We start from the raw sequence: 24335 nt of genomic DNA on the forward strand, positions 1-24335 counted from the left end.
AACTGACATACAATGGCCACCGTGAACTGACATAAAATGGCCACCGTGAACTGACATAAAATGGCCATTGCGAGCTGACATAAAACGGCCCCCGTGAACGGACATACAATGGCCACCGTGAACTGACATAAAATGGCCATTGCGAGCTGACATAAAACGGCCCCCTTCAACCGACATAAAATGACCACCATGAACTGACATAAAATGGCCACCGTGTACTGACATAAAATGGCCCCTTCGACTGAATAAAATGGCCCCTGTGAACTGACATAAAATGGCTACCGTGAACTGAGATAAAATGGCCACCATGAACTGACATAAAATGGCCCCCGTGAACTGACATAAAATGGCCACCGTGAACTGACATAAAATGGCCCCCGTGAACCGACATGAACTGGCCACCGCAACTGAGATAAAATGGCCATTGCAAACTGACATAACATGGCCATTGTGAACTGACATACAATGGCCAATGTGAACTGACATTCAGTGGCCATTGTGAACTGACATAAAATGGCCACCATGAACTGACATAAAATGGCCATTGTGAACTGACATAAAATGGCCATTGCGAACTGACATACAATGGCCATTGAGAACTGACATACAATGGCCACCATGAACTGACATAAAATGTCCACTGTGAACTGACATACAACGGCCATTGTGAACTGACATACAATGGCCACCATGAACTGACATAAAATGGCCATTGTGAACAGACATAAAATGACCACCGTGAACTGACATACAATCGCCACCGTGAACTGACATAAAATGTCCACTGTGAACTGACATACAATGGCCACCGTGAACTGACATAAAATGACCATTGTGAACAGACATAAAATGGCCACCGTGTACTGACATAAAATGGACCCCGTGAACTGACATAAAATGGCATTGTGAACAGATATACAATGGCCACCGTGAACTGACATAAAACGGCCATTGTGAACAGACATGAAATGGCCACTGTGAACTGATATACAATGGCTGCCGTGAACTGGCATAAAATGGTCACTGTGAACTGACAAAAAATGGCCATTGTGAACTGACATACAATGGCCATTGTGAACTGACATAAAATGGCCATTGCGACCTGACATAAAACAGCCCCCGTGAACTGACATAAACTGTCCATTGTGAACTGACATACAATGACCCCCTTGAACTGACATAAAATGGCCATTCTGAGCAGACATAAAATGGCCATTGTGAACTGACATAAAATGGCCATTGCGACCTGACATAAAAAGGCCCCCGTGAACTGATATAAACTGTCCATTCTGAACTGACATACAATGGCCACAAATGAACTGACATAAAATGGCCATTGTGAACTGACATAAAATGGCCACTGTGAACTGAAATAAAATGGCCACTGTGAACTGATATACAATGGCCGCCGTGAACTGACATAAAATGGCCATTGCGACCTGACATAAAAAGGCATCCGTGAACAGACATAAAATGGCCCCCGTGAACTGACATAAACTGTCCATTGTGAACTGACATACAATGGCCCCCTTGAACTGACATAAAATGGCCAATGTGAACAGACATAAAATGGCCATTGTGAACTGACATACAATGGCCACCTTGAACTGACATAAAATGTCCACCGTGAACTGACATAAAATGGCCCCCGTGAACTGACATAAAATGGGCACCGTGAACTGACATAAAATGTCCCCCGTGAACCGACATGAACTGGCCACCGCAACTGAGATAAAATGGCCATTGCAAACTGACATAAAATGGCCATTGTGAACTGACATACAATGGCCACCGTGAACTGAGATAAAATGGCCATTGCAAACTGACATAAAATGGCCATTGTGAACTGACATACAGTGGCCACTGTGAACTGACATAAAATGGCTGCCGTGAACTGATATACAATGGCCCCCGTGAACTGATATAAAATGTCCATCGTGAACTGACATGAAACGGCCCCGTGAACTGACATAAAATGGCCGCCATGAGCTAACATAAAATAGCCACCGTGACCTGACATAAAATGGCCGCCATGAACTGACATACAATGGCCACCGTGAACTGACATAAAATGGCCATTGCAAGCAGACATAAAATGGCCCCCGTCAACCGGCATAAAATGACCACCGTGAACCGACATAAAATGGCCACCGTGTACTGACATAAAATGGCCCCCATCGACTGAATAAAATGGCCCCCGTGAACTGACAAAAATGGCCACTGTGAACTGAGATAAAATGGCCACCGTAAACTGACATATAATGGGCACCATGAACTGACATAAAATGGCCCCCGTGAACTGACATAAAATGGCCACCGTGAACTGACATAAAATGGCCCCCGTGAACCGACATGAACTGGCCACTGCAACTGAGATAAAATGGCCATTGCATACTGACATAAAATGGCCATTGTGAACTGACATGCAATGGACATTGTAAACTGACATACAATGGCCATTGTGAACTGACATGCAATGGCCATTGTGAACTGACATACAATGGCCACCATGAACTGACATAAAATGGCCCCCGTGAACTGACATAAAATGGCCACCGTGAACTGACATAAAATGGCCCCCGTGAACCGACATGTACTGGCCACCGCAACTGAGATAAAATGGCCATTGCAAACTGACATAAAATGGCCATTGTAAACTGACATACAATGGCCACCGTGAACTGACACAAAATAGCGATTGTGAACTGACATACAATGGCCATTGTGAACTGACATATAAATGGCCACCATGGACTGACATAAAATGGCCCCCGTGAACTGACATAAAATGGCCACCGTGAACTGACATAAAATGGCCCCCGTGAACCGACATATACTGGCCACCGCAACTGAGATAAAATGGCCATTGCAAACTGACATAAAATGGCCATTGTGAACTGATATACAATGGCCCCCGTGAACTGACATTAAATGGCCATTGCGACCGGACCTAAAAAGGCCCCCGTGAACTGATATAAAATGTCCATCGTGAACTGACATAAAATGGCCCCGTGAACTGACATAAAATGGCCGCCATGAGCTAACATAAAATAGCCACCGTGACCTGACATAAAATTGCCGCCATGAACCGACATAAAATGACCACCGTGTACTGACATAAAATGGCCACCGTAAACTGACATAAAATGGCCCCCATTGACTGAATAAAATGGCCTCCTTGAACTGACATAAAATGGCCACCGTGAACTGACATAAAATGGCCTCCGTGAACCGACATGAACTGGCCACCGCAACTGAGATAAAATGGCCATTGCAAACTGACATAAACTGGCCATTGTGAACTGACATACAATGGCCATTGTGAACTGACATGCAATGGCCACCGTGAACTGACACAAAATGGCCACCGTCAACTGATAAAAAATGGCCATTGCACACTGACATAAAATGGCCATTGTGAACTGACATAAAATGGCCATTGTGAACTGACATACAATGGCCACCATGAACTGACATAAAATGGCCATTGTGAACTGACATAAAATGGCCATTGTGAACTGACTCACAATGGCCACCGTGAACTGACATAAAATGGCCATTGTGAACTGACATAAAATGGCCATTGTGAACTGTCTTAAAATGGACCCCGTGAACTGACATAAAATGGCCACCGTCAACTGAAGAAAAATGGTCACGGCAAACTGACATAAAATGGCCATTGTGAACTGACATACAATGGCCATTGTGAACTGACATACAATGGCCACCATGAACTGACATAAAATGGCCATTGTGAACTGACATAAAATGGCCATTGCGACCTGACATAAAAAGTCCCCCGTGAAATGACATAAAATGGCCACTTTGAACTGAGATAAAATGGCCACCGTCAACTGAAATAAAATGGCCATTGTGAACTGACATACAATAGCCACCATGAACTGACATAAAATGCCCCCCGTGAACTGACATAAAATGGCCACCGTGAACTGACAAAAAATGGCCCCCGTGAACCGACATGAACTGGCCACCACAACTGAGATAAAATGGCCATTGCAAACTGACATAAAATGGCCATTGTGAACGGACATACAATGGCCACCGTGACATAAAATGGCCATTGTGAACGGACATACAATGGCCACCGTGAACTGACATAAAATGGCCATTGCAAATTGACATAAAATGGCCATTGTGAGCTGACATACAATGGCCAACGTGAACTGACATAAAATGGTCATTGTGAACTGACATAAAATGGCCATTGTGAACTGACATACAGTGGACACCGTGAACTGACATAAAATGGCTGCCGTGAACTGACATACAATGGCCGCCGTGAACTGACATAAAATGGCCATTGCGAGCAGACATAAAAAGGCCCCCGTCAACCGACATAGAATGACCACCGTGAACTGACATAAAATGGCCACCGTGTACTGACATAAAATGGCACCCGTCGACTGAATAAAATGGCCCCCGTGAACTGGCATAAAATGGCCACTGTGAACTGAGATAAAATGGCCACCGTGAACTGACATAAAATGGCCATTGTGAACTGACATACAATAGCCACCATGAACTGACATAAATGGCCCCCGTGAACTGATATAAAATGGCCACCGTGAGCTGACATAAAATGGTCCCCGTGAACCGACATGAACTGGCCACCGCAACTGAGATAAAATGGCCATTGCAAACTGACACAAAATGGCCATTGTGAACTGACATGCAATGGCCATTGTAAACTGACATACAATGGCCACCGTGAACTGACACAAAATGGCCCCCATGAACTGACATAAAATCCCACCGTGAACTGACATAAAATGGCCCCCGTGAACCGACATGAACTGGCCACCGCAACTGAGATAAAATGGCCATTGCAAACTGACATAAAATGGCCATTGTGAAATGACAAAAAATGTCCATTGCAAATTGACATAAAATGGCCATTGTGAACTGACATACAATGGCCACCGTGAACTGACATAAAATGGCCATTGTGAACTGACATAAAATGGGCATTGTGAACTGACATAAAATGGCCATTGTGAACTGACATAAAATGGCCACTGTGAACTGACATAAAATGGCCAATGTGAACTGACATAAAATGGCCAATGTGAACTGACATAAAATGGCCATTGTGAACTGACATAAATGGCCAATGTGAACTGACATACAATGGCTACCGTGAACTGACATAAAATGGCCATTCTGAACTGACATACAATGGCCATTGCGACCTGACACAAAATGGCCCCCATGAACTGACATTAACTGTCCATTGTGAACTGACACAAAATGGCCATTGCGACCTGACATGAACTGTCCATTGTTAACTGACATAAAATGGCTATTGTGAACTGAAATAAAATGGCTCCCGTGAACAGACATAAAATGGCCACCGTGAACTGACATACAATGGCCATTGTGAACTGACACACTAATGGCCGACTGCTGGTTGTGGATTTTGTTTTGGCAGAGTCCCAGAGAGAGACGGAGAGACGAAGAGACCGAGAGAGATGGAGAGGGGAGAACAGCCTCCCCCCACCGAGAGAGATGGAGAAGGGGAACCCCCTCCTCCACCGAGAGAGATGGAGAAGAGGACCCCCCCCCCCACCGAGCGAGATGGAGAAGGGGTAACCCCCCCCCCCACAGAGAGAGATGGAGTTGGTGGAACCCCCCTCCTCCCCCACCGAGAGATATGGAGAAGGAGACCCCCCCCCACAAAGCGAGATGGAGAAGGGGGAACCCCCCCCCCACCGAGAGAGAGATGGAGAGGGTGGAACCCCCCTCCCCCACCGGGAGAGATGGAGAGGGGGGAAATCCCCCTCCATCGAGAGAGATGGTGAGGGTGGACCCCCTCTCCCCCGCCGAGAGAGATAGAGAGGGGGTCCCCCCCACCGAGAGAGATGGAGAGGGGGGAGCCCTGCCCCCACCGAGAGAGATGGAGAGGGGAGAACTCCCCCTCCACCGAGAGAGATGGAGAGGGTGGACCCCCCCCCCCGCTGAGAGAGAAGGAGAGGGCGACCCCCCCCCACCACCGAGAGAGATGGAGAGGGGGGACCCCCCACCGAGAGAGATGGAGAGGGGGGACTCCCCCGGCGAGAGAGATGGAGAGGGGGACCCCCCCACCGAGAGAGATGGAGAGGCGGGAACCCCCACACCCACCGAGAGAGATGGAGAGGGGGGAACTCCCCCTCCACCGAGAGAGATGGAGAGGGTGGACCCACCCCCCCCCCCCCGCCGAGAGAGATGGAGAGGGGGTCCCCCCTCCACCGAGAGAGATGGAGAGGGGGGAACTTTGCCCCCACCGAGAGAGATGGAGAGAGGGGAGCCCTGCCCCCACCGAGAGAGATGGAGAGGGGAGAACTCCCCCTCCACCGAGAGAGATGGAAAGGGTGGACCCCCCCCCCCGCTGAGAGAGAAGGAGAGGGCGACCCCCCCCACCACCGAGAGATGGAGAGGGGGGACCCCCCCACCGAGAGAGATGGAGAGGGGGACTCCCCCAGCGAGAGAGATGGAGAGGGGGACCCCCCACCGAGAGAGATGGAGAGGCGGGAACCCCCACACCCACCGAGAGAGATGGAGAGGGGGGAACTCCCCCTCCACCGAGAGAGATGGAGAGGGTGGACCCCCCCCCCCCCCCGCCGAGAGAGATGGAGAGGGGGTCCTCCCTCCACCGAGAGAGATGGAGAGGGGGGAACTTTGCCCCCACCGAGAGAGATGGAGAGGGGGGACACCACCAAAGAGAGAGATGGAGAGGGGGGACTCCCCCACCGAGAGAGATGGAGAGGCGGGAACACCCCACACACCGAGAGAGATGGAGAGGGGGGACCCTTCCCCCCCCCCCCACCCCCACCGAGACGGAGAGGAAAACTGCAGGGGATGGGCACAATGAAAATGTGGAGCTTGTTCAAAGAACAGCTACTGCGTGTCCTTGATAAGTATGTACCTGTCAGGCAGGGAGGAAGTGGTCGAGCAAGGGAACCGTGGTTTACTAAGGCAGTTGAAACACTTGTCTAGAGGAAGAAGGAAGGAGGCTTATGTAAAGATGAGACATGAAGGTTCAGTGGGGGCGCTCGAGAGTTACAAGTTAGCTAGGAAGGACCTAAAGAGAGAGCTAAGAAGAGCCAGAAGGGGACATGAGAAGTCTTTGGATGGTAGGATCAAGGATAACCCTAAAGCTTTCTACAGATATGTCAGGAATAAAAGAATGACTAGGGTAAGAGTAGGGCCAGTCAAGGACAGGAGTGGGAAGTTGTGCTTGGAGTCCGTGGAGATAGGAGAGGTGCTATACGAATATTTTTCATCACTATTCACACAGGAAAAAGACAATGTTGACGAGGAGAATACTGAGATTCAGGCTACTCGACTAGAAGGACTTGAGGTTCACAAGGAGGAGGTGTTAGCAATTCTGGAAAGGGTGAAAATAGACAAGTCCCCTGGGCCGGATGGGATTTATCCTAGGATTCTCTGGCAAATGTTGTCCCCTTGTTCAAGAAGGGGAGTAGAGACAACCCCGGTAAATATAGACCAGTGAGCCTTACTTCTGTTGTGGGCAAAATCTTGGAAAGGTTTTTAAGAGATAGGGTGTATAATCATCTGGAAAGGAATAATTTGATTAGACATAGTCAACACGGTTTTGTGAAGGGTCGGTTGTGCCTCACAAACCATATAGAGTTCTTTGAGAAGGTGAGAAACAGGGGGATGAGGGTAAAGCAGTTGATGTGGTGTATATGGATTTCAGTAACGCGTTTGACAAGGTTCCCCACGGTAGGCTACTGCAGAAAATACGGAAGCATGGGATTCAGGAAGATTTAGCAGTTTGCATCAGAAATTGGCTAGCTGGAAGAAGACAACGGGTGGTGGTTGATGGGAAGTGTTCAGACTGGAGTCCAGTTACTAGTGGTGTACCACAAGGATCTGTATTGGGGCCACTGCTGTTTGTCATTTTTATAAATGACCTGGAGGAGGGCGCAGAAGGATGGGTGAGTAAATTTGCAGCTGACACTAAAGTCGGTGGAGTTGTGGACAGTGCGGAAGGATGTTACAAGTTACAGAGGGACATAGATAAGCTGCAGCGCTGTGCTGAGAGGTGGCAAATGGAGTTTAATGCAGAAAAATGTGAGGTGATTCATTTAGGAAGGAATAACAGGAAGACAGCGTACTGGGCTAATGGTAAGATTCTTGGCAGTGTGGATGAGCAGAGAGATCTCGGTGTCCATGTACATAGATCCCTGAAAGTTGCCATTCAGGTTGAGAGGGTTGTTAAGAAGGTGTACGGTGTGTTAGCTTTTATTGGTAGAGTGTCTGAATTTCGGAGCCATGAGGTCATGTTGCAGCTGTACAAAACTCTGGTGCGGCCGCATTTGGAGTATTGCGTGCAATTCTGGTCGCCGCATTATAGGAAGGATGTGGAAGCATTGGAAAGGGTGCAGAGGAGATTTACCAGAATGTTGCCTGGTTATGGAGGGAAGATCTTATGAGGAAAGGCTGAGGGACTTGAGGCTGTTTTCGTTGGAGAGAAGAAAGTTAAGAGGTGACTTAATTGAGGCATACAAGGTGATCAGAGGATTGGGATAGGGTGGACAGTGAGAGCCTTTTTCCTCGGATGGTGATGTCTAGCACGAGGGGACATAGCTTTAAATTGAGGGGAGATAGATATAAGACAGATGTCAGAGGTAGGTTCTTTACTCAGAGAGTAGTAAGGGCGTGGAATGCTCTGCCTGCAACAGTAGTGGACTCGCCAACACTAAGGGCATTCAAATGGTCATTGGATAGACATATGGACGATAAGGGAATAGTGTAGATGGGCTTCAGAGTGGTTTCACAGGTCGGCGCAACATCGAGGGCCGAAGGGCCTGTACTGCGTTGTAATGTTCTATGAGAGAGATGGAGAGGGGGGAACAGCCACCTCCCCACCGAGAGTGATGGAGACGGGGGGGGCCCCCACCGAGAGAGATGGAGAGGGGGGACCCCCCCACCGAGAGGGATGGAGAGGGGGGAACCCCCACCCCACCGAGAGAGGGAGTGGGGGAACCCCCCCCCCCCCCCCACCGAGAGAGATGGAGAGGGGAAACCCCCCCCCCACCACCGAGAGAGATGGAGGGGGGGAATCCCCCCACACCGAGAGAGATGGAGAGGGCGAATCCCCCCACACCGAGAGAGATGGAGGGGTAAATCCCCCCCCCACCGAGAGTTGTGGAGTGGGGGGAACCCCCCCCCACCGAGAGGGATGGAGAGGGGGGACCCCCCACCGAGAGGGATGGAGAGGGGGGAACCCCCACCCCACCGAGAGAGATGGAGTGGGGGAACCCCCCCCCCCCCCCAACGAGAGAGATGGAGAGGGGAACCCCCCCCCCCCCACCACCGAGAGAGATGGAGGGGGGAATCCCCCCACACCGAGAGAGATGGAGGGGGGGAATCCCCCCACACCGAGAGAGATGGAGAGGGCGAATCCCCCCACACCGAGAGAGATGGAGGGGGGGAATCCCCCACACCGAGAGAGATGGAGAGGGCGAATTCCCCCACACCGAGAGAGATGGAGGGGGGAATCCCCCCACCGAGAGTTGTGGAGTGGGGGGAACCCCCCCCCCCACCGAGAGGGATGGAGAGGGGGAACCCCCCCCCCCAAATCCACTGAAAGAACACGGCTGAAATCGATGGAGGGAGAAAAGAATGGGGGGGGTAAGGGGGTAAACAAGGAGCAGGGGGTCACACAGCAGGTCGGCCCGGAAGGGCATCACGGAGGGTCTGCGGGGGAGAGAGGGGAAGGGTTAGGGAAAGGGGGGTTGGGGGGTTGGGGGTGGGCAGACACGCCGAACTGAACGGCAACAGTTTGTAACGATAGAAACGTAAGAGAACGCCTTTTCACTCTCTGAGAAATGTAAACAAGCCGCAATGCACAGAATTGTGGAAATGGCAATAAAAATATTTTTTCAATAAATTCAGAGCCCAGTTCAGTTTTTCCAATTCAGGGGCAACTTAGTGTGGCCAGTCCACCTGCCCTGCACATCTTTGGGTTGTGGGGGTGAAACCCAGGCAGTCACGGGGAGAATGTGCAAACTCCACACGGACAGTGACCCAGAGCCGGGACTGAACAGTGGTTAGCATTGCTGCCTCACAGCTACAGGGTCCCAGGTTCGATTCCCGGCTTGGGTCACTGTCTGTGCGGAGTCTGGACGTCCTCCCCGTGTCTGCGTGGGTTTTGTCCGGGTGCTCCGGTTTCCTCCCACCGCCCAAAGACGTGCAGGTTAGGTGGGTTGGCGGTGATCAATCCAAATTGCCCACAGTATCTAAAGATGTTCAGGTTAGGTGGGGTGACAGCGACGGGATAGGGGAGTGGGCCCAGGTATGGCGCTCTCTTCAGGGTTCACACTGTCTCTGTCATTATTGTTTACACCTACAATGCTGCCATACTTTCTATCAAACTTTCTATCTCATTATCTTCAATCAGTACTAAACAAAGTGAAACTGAGACACACAGATACACACACACACACACACACACACACACAGGCATACACACACACAGGCACACACACATGCACACACACAGGCACACACACACACGCACACACACATACAGGCACACACACAGGCACACACACACACAGACACACACACACACACAGGCACACACACAGACTGCAATGAAGTTACTGAGAAAAGTCCCTAGTCTCCAAACTCTGGCGCCTGTTCGGGTACACTGAGGGAGAATACATGATGTCCAATTCACCAAACAGCACGTCCTTCGGGACGTCAGGGGGGAAACCGGAGCACCCGGGAGAAACCCACGCGGACAAGCGGAGAACGTGCAGACTCCGCACAGACTGCGACCCAAGCCGGGATTCGAACCTGGGGCGCTGGAGCTGTGAGGCCGCAGTGCTACCCACTGTGCTACCGTGTAACTTCCAGTGCCGCGTAAAGAATGCCACACATAACCCCCCCCCCCCTCAACACACACACATGTGTACAGAAAAACAGATACTCAAACTCAGACAGACTGGGTCAATACATCTTTCAAATGGAGAGAGATCCATTCTCCACCTTTAACTTGGAGAGGTGTATCTGGCCTGTGTGTGACCCAAGACACACACTGACTCTGAACATCCTCACAGCAGCTTGGGGACAGATATTTCTAAAGCACTTTTCATAACCTTTGTGTATCACAAACTGTTTCACAGGCAATGGAGCCCTTTTGAAAGGTGGGAATTTAGGAAATGGACCAGCTAATTTCAGAGAGAGAGACAGAAACAGGATGAGATTGTGCTGTACATGTTTCGCAGCTGACACTGAGACACACACGAGATGTACAATATCAATTATTATTCTGAAGCATTTTGATTAAATCAGCCCTGAGACTGAATTCCAGTGTTTCAGAGTAAAGCTTCATCTACACTGCCCATCAAACACTCACAACACAAATACTGTCTGGGGTTAAATACAGAGTCAAAATCCCTCTGTCCTGTCCAAGGAATTTTTCATTGCAGATAGTTATTTTTATTTTTTGGGAAATCAGAACTTAAATTGCACCGAATCCCAGGGTGGACTCTTGTTTATTTCAGCCCTTCACATTCAAACGTGAAGTTTAAGCTCCGATTACAGGTGCCTGCTTGTCTCTGTCTGTATATTCAATGTTACTGTAGCTTATTCACTTGTCTGAAGTATTTGAATAATAGGCCTTGGTTAATCAATCCTTTCTCACAGCTCATGGAAGTTGTGAATCTTCAAGGCTCTCAGTCTAATGTAGTTAAAAAACAACTGCATCCTTTGATCCTCAATCCATTTCCCAACCCTAAATAGATCTCACACATTTCCATAATGCATGAATATCTCCATCAAAACTTCTAATCAGTTCCCCATACACTTGTTAAACTTGCCTGTGTGAAGTAAATTCCATTGACAGATTCCGAAAGCTGCACAGAAAAATGACTGGGTATTTTAAACTTTGAAACGGAACTATTTTAACTTGTCCATCAGTCCTATTAAACAGAAATGTTGTCCCTGTGGGCTGACAGTCTCTCAGCAAGATTGAAACATTGAGGGACCCCACGTACCGCATTTGACAACATTTGTGGCACTTACACAATCTACGACATTGCTGTCTGTATTGTGTGAAACCAGCTGTGAAATATCTGTCCAGCTTAAACTTCCACTGTCTCCGCCTTCTCATCATTTATAAAGATCACGGTTTGATCACCCCTCTGTATGAGGTGGGAGTGGGAGCATCGAGGGCTGCAGGCCCGGCCTCCTGTCCTCCCACCCCTCTGCCTGAGGTGGGACTGGGACCATCCAGGGCTGCAGGCCCGGCCTCCTGTCCTCCCACCCCTCTGCCTGAGGTGGGAGTGGGACCATCCAGGGCTGCAGGCCCGGCCTCCTGTCCTCCCACCCCTCTGCCTGAGGAGTGGGACCATCCAGGGCTGCAGGCCGAGCCTCCTGTCCTCCCAGCCCTCTGCCTGAGGTGGGAGTGGGACCATCCAGGGCTGCAGGCCCGGCCTCCTGTCCTCCCACCCCTCTGCCTGAGGTGGGAGTGGGACCATCCAGGGCTGCAGGCCCGGACTTCTGTCCTCCCACCCCTCTGCCTGAGGTGGGAGTGGGACCATCCAGGGCTGCAGGCCCAGCCTCCTGTCCTCCCACCCCTCTGCCTGAGGTGGGACTGGGACCATCCAGGGCTGCAGGCCCGGCCTCCTGTCCTCCCACCCCTCTGCCTGAGGTGGGAGTGGGACCATCCAGGGCTGCAGGCCCGGCCTCCTGTCCTCCCACCCCTCTGCCTGAGGTGGGAGTGGGACCACCTGGGGCTGCAGCGAGAGACTTTGTTTTGGGCTCTGGCAGGGCTGAAGAGTGCCGTCCGGCCGCTTTGCCACCTGCGGGGGGTGTGGGGCAGCTTTGGACATTACTTTAGGCCCCTCCAGGGCTGAAGGATGCTGCCCCGCTCTGCTATTGCCCTGCGGCGCCTTCCCTTGTGGCCCCTGCATTTAGGCTGCCACCTCCCCTGTCCTTTGCCTTTTTACACGGGCGGGTGGTACCAGGGGTGGGCATGGCCAGCACCTTGGGGGCATCCTCCACTCTGCCAATCACCAAACTAATCCCACTGCCCCACTCTCTCCCCATAGCCCTGTATCAATCCCCAAACTAATCCCACTGTCCCACTCTCTCCCCATAGCCCTGTATCATTCCCAAACTAATCCCACTGCCCCACTCTCTCCCCATAGCCCTGTATTATTCCCCAAACTAATCCCACTGCCCCACTCTCTCCCCATAGACCTGTATCAATCCCCAAACTAATCCCACTGCCCCACTCTCTCCCCATAGCCCTGTATCAATCCTCAAACTAATCCCACTGTCCCACTCTCTCCCCATAGCCCTGTATCAACCCCAAACTAATCCCACTGCCCCACTCTCTCCCCATAGCCCTGTATCAACCCCAAACTAATCCCACTGCCCCACTCTCTCCCCAGAGCCCTGTATCAATCCCCTAACTAATCCCACTGCCCCGCTCTCTCCCCATAGCCCTGTATCAATCCCCAAACTAATCCCACTGTCCCGCTCTCTCCCCATAGCCCTGTATCATTCCCAAACTAATCACACTGCCCCACTCTCTCCGCATAGCCCTGTATCAATCCCCAAACTAATTCCACTGTCCCACTCTCTCCCCATAGCCCTGTATCAATCCCCAAACTAATCCCACTGTCCCACTCGCTCCCCATAGCCCTGTATCAATCTTCAAACTAATCCCACTGTCCCACTCGCTCCCCATAGCCCTGTATCAATCCCCAAACTAATCCCACTGCCCCACTCTCTCCCCATAGCACTGTATCAATCCCCAAACTAATCCCACTGTCCCACTCTCTCCCCATAGCCCTGTGTCAATCCTCAAACTAATCCCACTGCCCCACTCTCTCCCCATAGCCCTGTATCAACCCCAAACTAATCCCACTGCCCCACTCTCTCCCCATAGCCCTGTATCAATCCCCAAACTAATCCCACAGCCCCACTCTCTCCCCATAGACCTGTATCAATCCCCAAACTAATCCCACCGCCCCGCTCTCTCCTCATAGCCCTGTATCAATACGCAAACTAATCCCACAGCCCCACTCTCTCCCCATAGACCTGTATCAATCCCCAAACTAATCCCACTGCCCCACTCTCTCCCCATAGCCCTGTATCAATCCCCAAACTAATCCCACTGCCCCACTCGCTCCCCATAGCCCTGTATCAATCCCCAAACTAATCCCACTGCCTCGCTCTCCCCCATAGCCCTGTATCAACCCCAAACTAATCCCACCGCCCCGCTCTCTCCTCATAGCCCTGTATCAATCCCCAAACTAATCCCACCGCCCCGCTCTCTCCTCATAGCCCTGTATCAATCCCAAACTAATCCCACTGCCCCGTTCTCCCCCATAGCCCTGTATCAACCCCAAACAAATCCCACCGCCCCGCTCTCTCCTCATAGCCCTGTATCAATCCCAAACTAATCCCACTGCCCCACTCTCTCCCCATAGCCCTGTATCAATCCCCAAACTAATCCCACTGCCCCACTCTCTCCCCATAGCCCTGTATCAACCCCAAACTAATCCCACCGCCCCGCTCTCTCCTCATAGCCCTGTATCAATCCCCTAACCAATCCCACTGCCCCACTCTCTCCCCATAGCCTGTATCAATCCCCAAACTAATCCTACTGCCCCACTCTCTCCCCATAGCCCTGTATCAACCCCAAACTAATCCCACCGCCCCGCTCTCTCCTCATAGCCCTGTATCAATCCGCAAACTAATCCCACTGCCCCACTCTCTCCCCATAGCCCTGTATCAATCCCCAAACTAATCCCACTGCCCCACTCTCTCCCCATAGCCCTGTATCAATCCCAAACTAATCCCACTGCCCCATTCTCACCCCATAGCCCTGTATCAACCCCAAACTAATCCCACTTCCCCACTCTCCCCATAGCCCTGTATCAATCCCAAACTAATCCCACTGCCCCACTCTCTCCCCATAGCCCTGTATTATTCCCAAACTAATCCCACTGCCCCACTTTCTCCCCGTAGACCTGTATCATTCCCAAACTAATCCCACTTCCCCACTCTCTCCCCATAGCCCTGTATCAATCCCAAACTAATTACACTGCCCCACTCTCACCCCATAGCCCTGTATCATTCCCAAACTAATCCCACTTCCCCACTCTCTCCCCATAGCCCTGTATCATTTCCAAACTAATCCCACTGTCCCACACTCTCCCCATAGACCTGTATCAATCCCAAACTAATCCCACTGCCCTGCTCTCTCCCCATAGCCCTGTATCAATCCCCAAATTAATCCCACTGCCCCACTCTCACCCCATAGCCCTGTATCATTCACAAACTAATCCCACTTCCCCACTCTCCCCATAGCCCTGTATCAATCCCAAACTAATCATACTGCCCCACTCTCACCCCATAGCCCTGTATCAATCCCCACACTAATCCCACTGCCCCACTCTCACCCCATTGCCCTGTATCATTCCCAAACTAATCCCACTGCCCCTCTTTCTCCCCATAGACCTGTATCAATCCCAAACTAATCCTACTGCCCCTCTCTCACCCCATAGCCCTGTATCAATCCCAAACTAATCCCACGGCCCCACTCTCTCCTCATAGATCTGTATCAATCCCCAAACTAATCCCACTGCCCCACTCTCACCCCATAGCCCTGTATCAATCCCAAACTAATCCCACTGCCCCACTCTCTCCCCATAGCCCTGTATCAATCCCAAACTAATCCCACTGCCCCACTCTCTCCCCATAGCCCTGTATCAATCCCAAACTAATCCCACAGCCCCACTCTCTCCCCATAGACCTGTATCAATCCCAAACTAATCCCACTGCCCCACACTCACCCCATAGCCCTGTATCAATCCCCAAACTAATCCCACTGTCCCACTCTCTCCCCATAGCCTGTATCAATCCCAAACTAATCCCACTGCCCCGCTTTCTCCCCATAGCCCTGTATCAATCCCCAAACTAATCCCACTGCCCCACTCTCACCCCATAGCCCTGTATCAATCCTCAAACTAATCCCACTGTCCCACTCACTCCCCATAGACCTGTATCAATCCCAAACTAATCCCACTGCCCCACTCTCTCCCCATAGCCCTGTATCATTCCCAAACTAATCCCACTGCCCCTCTTTCTCCCCATAGACCTGTATCAATCCCAAACTAATCCTACTGCCCCACTCTCACCCCATAGCCCTGTATCATTCCCAAACTAATCCCACTGCCCCACTCACTCCCCATAGACCTGTATCAATCCCAAACTAATCCCACTGCCCCACTCTCTCCCCATAGCCCTGTATCATTCCCAAACTAATCCCACTGCCCCTCTTTCTCCCCATAGACCTGTATCAATCCCAAACTAATACCACTGCCCAACTCTCTCCTCATAGCCCTGTATCATTCCCAAACTAATCCCACTGTCCCTCTTTCTCCCCATAGACCTGTATCATTCCCAAACTAATCCCACTTCCCCACTCTCATCCCATAGCCCTGTATCAATCCCCAAACTAATCCCACTGCCCCACTCTCTCCCCATAGCCCTGTATCAATCCCCAAACTAATCCCACTGCCCCACTCCCTCCCCATAGCCCTGTATCAATCCTCAAACTAATCCCACAGCCCCACTCTCTCCCCATAGCCCTGTATCAATCCTCAAACTAATCCCACTGCCCCACTCTCTCCCCATAGCCCTGTATCAACCCCAAACTAATCCCACTGCCCCACTCTCTCCCCATAGCCCTGTATCAATCCCCAAACTAATCCCAGAGCCCCACTCTCTCCCCATAGACCTGTATCAATCCCTAAACTAATCCCACTGTCCCACTCGCTCCCCATAGCCCTGTATCAATCCCCAAACTAATCCCACTGCCCCACTCTCTCCCCATAGCCCTGTATCAATCCCCAAACTAATCCTACTGCCCCACTCTCTCCCCATAGCCCTGTATCAATCCCCAAACTAATCCCACTGCCCCATTCTCACCCCATAGCCCTGTATCAACCCCAAACTAATCCCACTTCCCCACTCTCCCCATAGCCCTGTATCAATCCCAAACTAATCCCACTGCCCCACTCTCTCCCCATAGCCCTGTATTATTCCCAAACTAATCCCACTGCCCCACTTTCTCCCCGTAGACCTGTATCATTCACAAACTAATCCCACTTCCCCACTCTCTCCCCATAGCCCTGTATCAATCCCAAACTAATTACACTGCCCCACTCTCACCCCATAGCCCTGTATCATTCCCAAACTAATCCCACTGCCCCACTCTCTCCCCATAGCCCTGTATCAATCCCAAACTAATCCCACTGCCCCACTCTCTCCCCATAGCCCTGTATCAATCCCAAACTAATCCCACTGCCCCACTCTCACCCCATAGCCCTGTATCATTTCCAAACTAATCCCACTGCCCCACTCTCTCCCCATAGCCCTGTATCAATCCCCAAACTAATCATACTGCCCCACTCTCACCCCATAGCCCTGTATCAATCCCAAAACTAATCCCACTGCCCCTCTTTCTCCCCATAGCCCTGTATCAATCCCAAACTAATCCCACTGCCCCTCTTTCTCCCCATAGACCTGTATCAATCCCAAACTAATCATACTGCCCCACTCTCACCCCATAGCCCTGTATCAATCCCAAACTAATCCCACTTCCCCACTCTCCCCATAGCCCTGTATCAATCCCAAACTAATCCCACTGCCCCTCTTTCTCCCCATAGACCTGTATCAATCCCAAACTAATCCTACTGCCCCTCTCTCACCCCATAGCCCTGTATCAATCCCAAACTAATCCCACTGCCCCACTCTTACCTCATAGATCTGTATCAATCCCCAAACTAATCCCACTGCCCCACTCTCACCCCATAGCCCTGTATCATTCCGAAACTAATCCTACTGCCCCTCTTTCTCCCCATAGACCTGTATCAATCCCAAACTAATCCTACTGCCCCACTCTCACCCCATAGCCCTGTATCAATCCCAAACTAATCCCACTGCCCCACTCTCTCCCCATAGCCCTGTATCATTCCCAAACTAATCCCACTGCCCCACTCTCTCCCCATAGCCCTGTATCAATCCCAAACTAATCCCACTGCCCCACTCTCTCCCCATAGCCCTGTATCATTCCCAAACTAATCCCACTGCCCCACTCTCTCCCCATAGCCCTGTATCATTCCCAAACTAATCCCACTGCCCCTCTTTCTCCCCATAGACCTGTATCAATCCCAAACTAATACCACTGCCCAACTCTCTCCTCATAGCCCTGTATCAATCCCAAACTAATACCACTGCCCAACTCTCTCCTCATAGCCCTGTATCATTCCCAAACTAATCCCACTGTCCCTCTTTCTCCCCATAGACCTGTATCATTCCCAAACTAATCCCACTACCACACTCTCATCCCATAGCCCTGTATCAATCCCCAAACTAATCCCACTGCCCCACTCTCTCCCCATAGCCCTGTATCAATCCCCAAACTAATCCCACTGCCCCACTCCCTCCCCATAGCCCTGTATCAATCCTCAAACTAATCCCACAGCCCCACTCTCTCCCCATAGCCCTGTATCAATCCTCAAACTAATCCCACTGCCCCACTCTCTCCCCATAGCCCTGTATCAACCCCAAACTAATCCCACTGCCCCACTCTCTCCCCATAGCCCTGTATGAATCCCCAAACTAATCCCACAGCCCCACTCTCTCCCCATAGACCTGTATCAATCCCCAAACTAATCCCACCGCCCCACTCTCTCCTCATAGCCCTGTATCAATACCCAAACTAATCCCACAGCCCCACTCTCTCCCCATAGACCTGTATCAATCCCCAAACTAATCCCACTGCCCCACTCTCTCCCCATAGCCCTGTATCAATCCCAAACTAATCCCACTGCCCCACTCGCTCCCCATAGCCCTGTATCAATCCCCAAACTAATCCCACTGCCCCGCTCTCCCCCATAGCCCTGTATCAACCCCAAACTAATCCCACCGCCCCGCTCTCTCCTCATAGCCCTGTATCAATCCCCAAACTAATTCCAACGCCCCGCTCTCTCCTCATAGCACTGTATCAATCCCAAACTAATCCCACTGCCCCGTTCTCCCCCATAGCCCTGTATCAACCCCAAACAAATCCCACCGCCCCGCTCTCTCCTCATAGCCCTGTATCAATCCCAAACTAATCCCACTGCCCCACTCTCTCCCCATAGCCCTGTATCAATCCCCAAACTAATCCCACTGCCCCACTCTCTCCCCATAGCCCTGTATCATCCCCAAACTAATCCCACCGCCCCGCTCTCTCCTCATAGCCCTGTATCAATCCCCAAACTAATCCCACTGCCCCACTCTCTCCCCATAGACTGTATCAATCCCCAAACTAATCCTACTGCCCCACTCTCTCCCCATAGCCCTGTATCAACCCCAAACTAATCCCACCGCCCCGCTCTCTCCTCATAGCCCTGTATCAATCCCCAAACTAATCCCACTGCCCCACTCTCTCCCCATAGCCCTGTATCAATCCCCAAACTAATCCCACTGCCCCACTCTCTCCCCATAGCCCTGAATCAATCCCCAAACTAATCCTACTGCCCCACTCTCTCCCCATAGCCCTGTATCAATCCCCAAACTAATCCCACTGCCCCACTCTCACCCCATAGCCCTGTATCAACCCCAAACTAATCCCACTTCCCCACTCTCCCCATAGCCCTGTATCAATCCCAAACTAATCCCACTGCCCCACTCTCTCCCCATAGCCCTGTATTATTCCCAAACTAATCCCACTGCCCCACTTTCTCCCCGTAGACCTGTATCATTCACAAACTAATCCCACTTCCCCACTCTCTCCCCATAGCCCTGTATCAATCCCAAACTAATTACACTGCCCCACTCTCACCCCATAGCCCTGTATCATTCCCAAACTAATCCCACTTCCCCACTCTCTCCCCATAGCCCTGTATCATTTCCAAACTAATCCCACTGCCCCTCTTTCTCCCCATAGACCTGTATCATTCCCAAACTAATCCCACTACCCCACTCTCATCCCATAGCCCTGTATCAATCCCCAAACTAATCCCACTGCCCCACTCTCTCCCTATAGCCCTGTATCAATCCCCAAACTAATCCCACTGCCCCACTCCCTCCCCATAGCCCTGTATCAATCCTCAAACTAATCCCACAGCCCCACTCTCTCCCCATAGCCCTGTATCAATCCTCAAACTAATCCCAGTGCCCCACTCCCTCCCCATAGCCCTGTATCAACCCCAAACTAATCCCACTGCCCCACTCTCTCCCCATAGCCCTGTATCAATCCCCAAACTAATCCCACAGCCCCACTCTCTCCCCATAGACCTGTATCAATCCCCAAACTAATCCCACCGCCCCGCTCTCTCCTCATAGCCCTGTATCAATACCCAAACTAATCCCACAGCCCCACTCTCTCCCCATAGACCTGTATCAATCCCCAAACTAATCCCACTGCCCCACTCTCTCCCCATAGCCCTGTATCAATCCCAAACTAATCCCACTGCCCCACTCGCTCCCCATAGCCCTGTATCAATCCCCAAACTAATCCCACTGCCCCGCTCTCCCCCATAGCCCTGTATCAACCCCAAACTAATCCCACCGCCCCGCTCTCTCCTCATAGCCCTGTATCAATCCCCAAACTAATCCCACCGCCCCGCTCTCTCCTCATAGCCCTGTATCAATCCCAAACTAATCCCACTGCCCCGTTCTCCCCCATAGCCCTGTATCAACCCCAAACAAATCCCACCTCCCCGCTCTCTCCTCATAGCCCTGTATCAATCCCAAACTAATCCCACTGCCCCAGTTTCTCCCCGTAGACCTGTATCAATCCCAAACTAATCCCACTGCCCCGTTCTCCCCCATAGCCCTGTATCAACCCCAAACAAATCCCACCGCCCCGCTCTCTCCTCATAGCCCTGTATCAATCCCAAACTAATCCCACTGCCCCACTCTCTCCCCATAGCCCTGTATCAATCCCCAAACTAATCCCACTGCCCCACTCTCTCCCATAGCACTGTATCAACCCCAATCTAATCCCACCGCCCCGCTCTCTCCTCATAGCCCTGTATCAATCCCCAAACTAATCCTACTGCCCCACTCTCTCCCCATAGCCCTGTATCAACCCCAAACTAATCCCACCGCCCCGCTCTCTCCTCATAGCCCTGTATCAATCCCCAAACTAATCCCACTACCCCACTCTCTCCCCATAGCCCTGTATCAATCCCCAAACTAATCCCACTGCCCCACTCTCTCCCCATAGCCCTGTATCAATCCCCAAACTAATCCTACTGCCCCACTCTCTCCCCATAGCCCTGTATCAATCCCCAAACTAATCCCACTGCCCCACTCTCACCCCATAGCCCTGTATCAACCCCAAACTAATCCCACTTCCCCACTCTCCCCATAGCCCTGTATCAATCCCAAACTAATCCCACTGCCCCACTCTCTCCCCATAGCCCTGTATTATTCCCAAACTAATCCCACTGCCCCACTTTCTCCCCGTAGACCTGTATCATTCACAAACTAATCCCACTTCCCCACTCTCTCCCCATAGCCCTGTATCAATCCGAAACTAATCCCACTGCCCCACTCTCACCCCATAGCCCTGTATCAATCCCAAACTAATTACACTGCCCCACTCTCACCCCATAGCCCTGTATCAATCCCAAACTAATCCCACTGCCCCACTCTCTCCCCATAGCCCTGTATCATTCCCAAACTAATCCCACTTCCCCACTCTCTCCCCATAGCCCTGTATCATTCCCAAACTAATCCCACTTCCCCACTCTCTCCCCATAGCCCTGTATCATTTCCAAACTAATCCCACTGCCCCTCTTTCTCCCCATAGACCTGTATCAATCCCAAACTAATCCAACTGCCCAACTCTCTCCCCATAGCCCTGTATCATTCCCAAACTAATCCCACTGCCCCTCTTTCTCCCCATAGACCTGTATCATTCCCAAACTAATCCTACTGCCCCACTCTCACCCCATAGCCCTGTATCAATCCCAAACTAATCCCACTGCCCCACTCTCACCCCATAGCCCTGTATTATTCCCAAACTAATCCCACTGCCCCAGTCCCTCCCCATAGCCCTGTATCAATCCCCAAACTAATCCCACTGCCCCACTCTCTCCCCATAGCCCTGTATCATTCCCAAACTAATCCCACTGTCCCTCTTTCTCCCCATAGACCTGTATCAATCCCAAACTAATCCCACTGCCCCACTCTCACCACATAACCCTGTATCAATCCCAAACTAATCCCACTGCCCCACTCTCTCCCCATAGCCCTGTATCAATCCCCAAACTAATCCCACTGCCCCACTCTCTCCCCATAGCCCTGTATCATTCCCAAACTAATCCCACCGCCCCTCTTTCTCCCCATAGACCTGTATCAATCCCAAACTAATACCACTGCCCAACTCTCTCCTCATAGCCCTGTATCATTCCCAAACTAATCCCACTGTCCCTCTTTCTCCCCATAGACCTGTATCATTCCCAAACTAATCCCACTGTCCCTCTTTCTCCCCATAGACCTGTATCATTCCCAAACTAATCCCACTACCCCACTCTCATCCCATAGCCCTGTATCAATCCCCAAACTAATCCCACTGCCCCACTCTCTCCCCATAGCCCTGTATCAATCCCCAAACTAATCCCACTGCCCCACTCCCTCCCCATAGCCCTGTATCAATCATCAAACTAATCCCACAGCCCCACTCTCTCCCCATAGCCCTGTATCATTCCCAAACTAATCCCACCGCCCCGCTTTCTCCCCATAGCCCTGTATCAACCCCAAACTAATCCCACTGCCCCACTCTCTCCCCATAGCCCTGTATCAATCCCCAAACTAATCCCACAGCCCCTCTCTCTCCCCATAGCCCTGTATCAATCCCAAACTAATCCCACTGCCCCACTCTCACCCCAAAGCCCTGCATCAATCCCCAAACTAATCCCACTGCCCCACTCTCTCCCCATCGCCCTGTATCAATCCCCAAACTAATCCCACAGCCCCACTCTCTCCCCATAGCCCTGTATCATTCCCAAACTAATCTCACTGCCCCACTGTCTCCCCATAGCCCTGTATCAATCCCCAAACTAATTTCACTGCCCCACTGTCTCCCCATAGCCCTGTATCATTCCCAAACTAATCCCACTGCCCCGCTATCTCCCCATAGCCCTGTATCAATCCCTAACTAATACCACAGACCCACTCTCTCCCCATAGCCCTGTATCAATCCCCAAACTAATCTCACTGCCCCACTGTCTCCCCATAGCCCTGTATCATTCCCAAACTAATCCCACTTCCCCGCTTTCTCCCCATAGCCCTGTATCAATCCCAAACTAATCCCACAGCCCCACTCTCCCCCATAGCCCTGTATCAATCCCAAACTAATCCTACTGCCCCACTCTCTCCCCATAGCCCTGTATCAACCCCAAACTAATCCCACTGCCCCACTCTCTCCCCAAAGTCCTGCATCAATCCCCAAACGAATCCCACTGCCCCACACTCTCCCTGTAAATCTGTATCAATCCCCAAACTAATCCCACAGCCCCACTCTCTCCCCAAAGCCCTGTATCAATCCCCAAACTAATCCCACTGTCCCACTCTCTCCCCATAGCCCTGTATCAATCCCCAAACTAATCCCACTGCCCCACTCTCTCCCCATAGCCCTGTATCAATCCCCAAACTAATCCTACTGCCCCACTCTCTCCCCATAGCCCTGTATCAATCCCCAAACTAATCCCACTGCCCCACTCTCTCCCCATAGCCCTGTATCCGTCCCCAAACTAATCCTCCTGCCCCACTCTCACCCCATAGCCCTGTATCAACCCCAAACTAATCCCACTTCCCCACTCTCCCCATAGCCCTGTATCAATCCCAAACTAATCCCACTGCCCCACTCTCTCCCCATAGCCCTGTATTATTCCCAAACTAATCCCACTGCCCCACTTTCTCCCCGTAGACCTGTATCATTCACAAACTAATCCCACTTCCCCACTCTCTCCCCATAGCCCTGTATCAATCCCAAACTAATCCCACTGCCCCACTCTCACCCCATAGCCCTGTATCATTCCCAAACTAATCCCACTGCCCAACTCTCTCCCCATAGCCCTGTATCATTCCCAAACTAATCCCACTGCCCCTCTTTCTCCCCATAGACCTGTATCAATCCCCAAATTAATCCCACTGCCCCACTCTCAACCCATAGCCCTGTATCATTCCCAAACTAATCCCACTGCCCCGCTCTCTCCCCATAGCCCTGTATCAATCCCAAACTAATCCCACTGCCCAACTCTCTCCCCATAGACCTGTATCAT

This window comes from Scyliorhinus torazame, unplaced genomic scaffold (assembly GCF_047496885.1).
Source record: "Scyliorhinus torazame isolate Kashiwa2021f unplaced genomic scaffold, sScyTor2.1 scaffold_37, whole genome shotgun sequence".
Classification (NCBI taxonomy): Eukaryota; Metazoa; Chordata; class Chondrichthyes; order Carcharhiniformes; family Scyliorhinidae; genus Scyliorhinus; species Scyliorhinus torazame.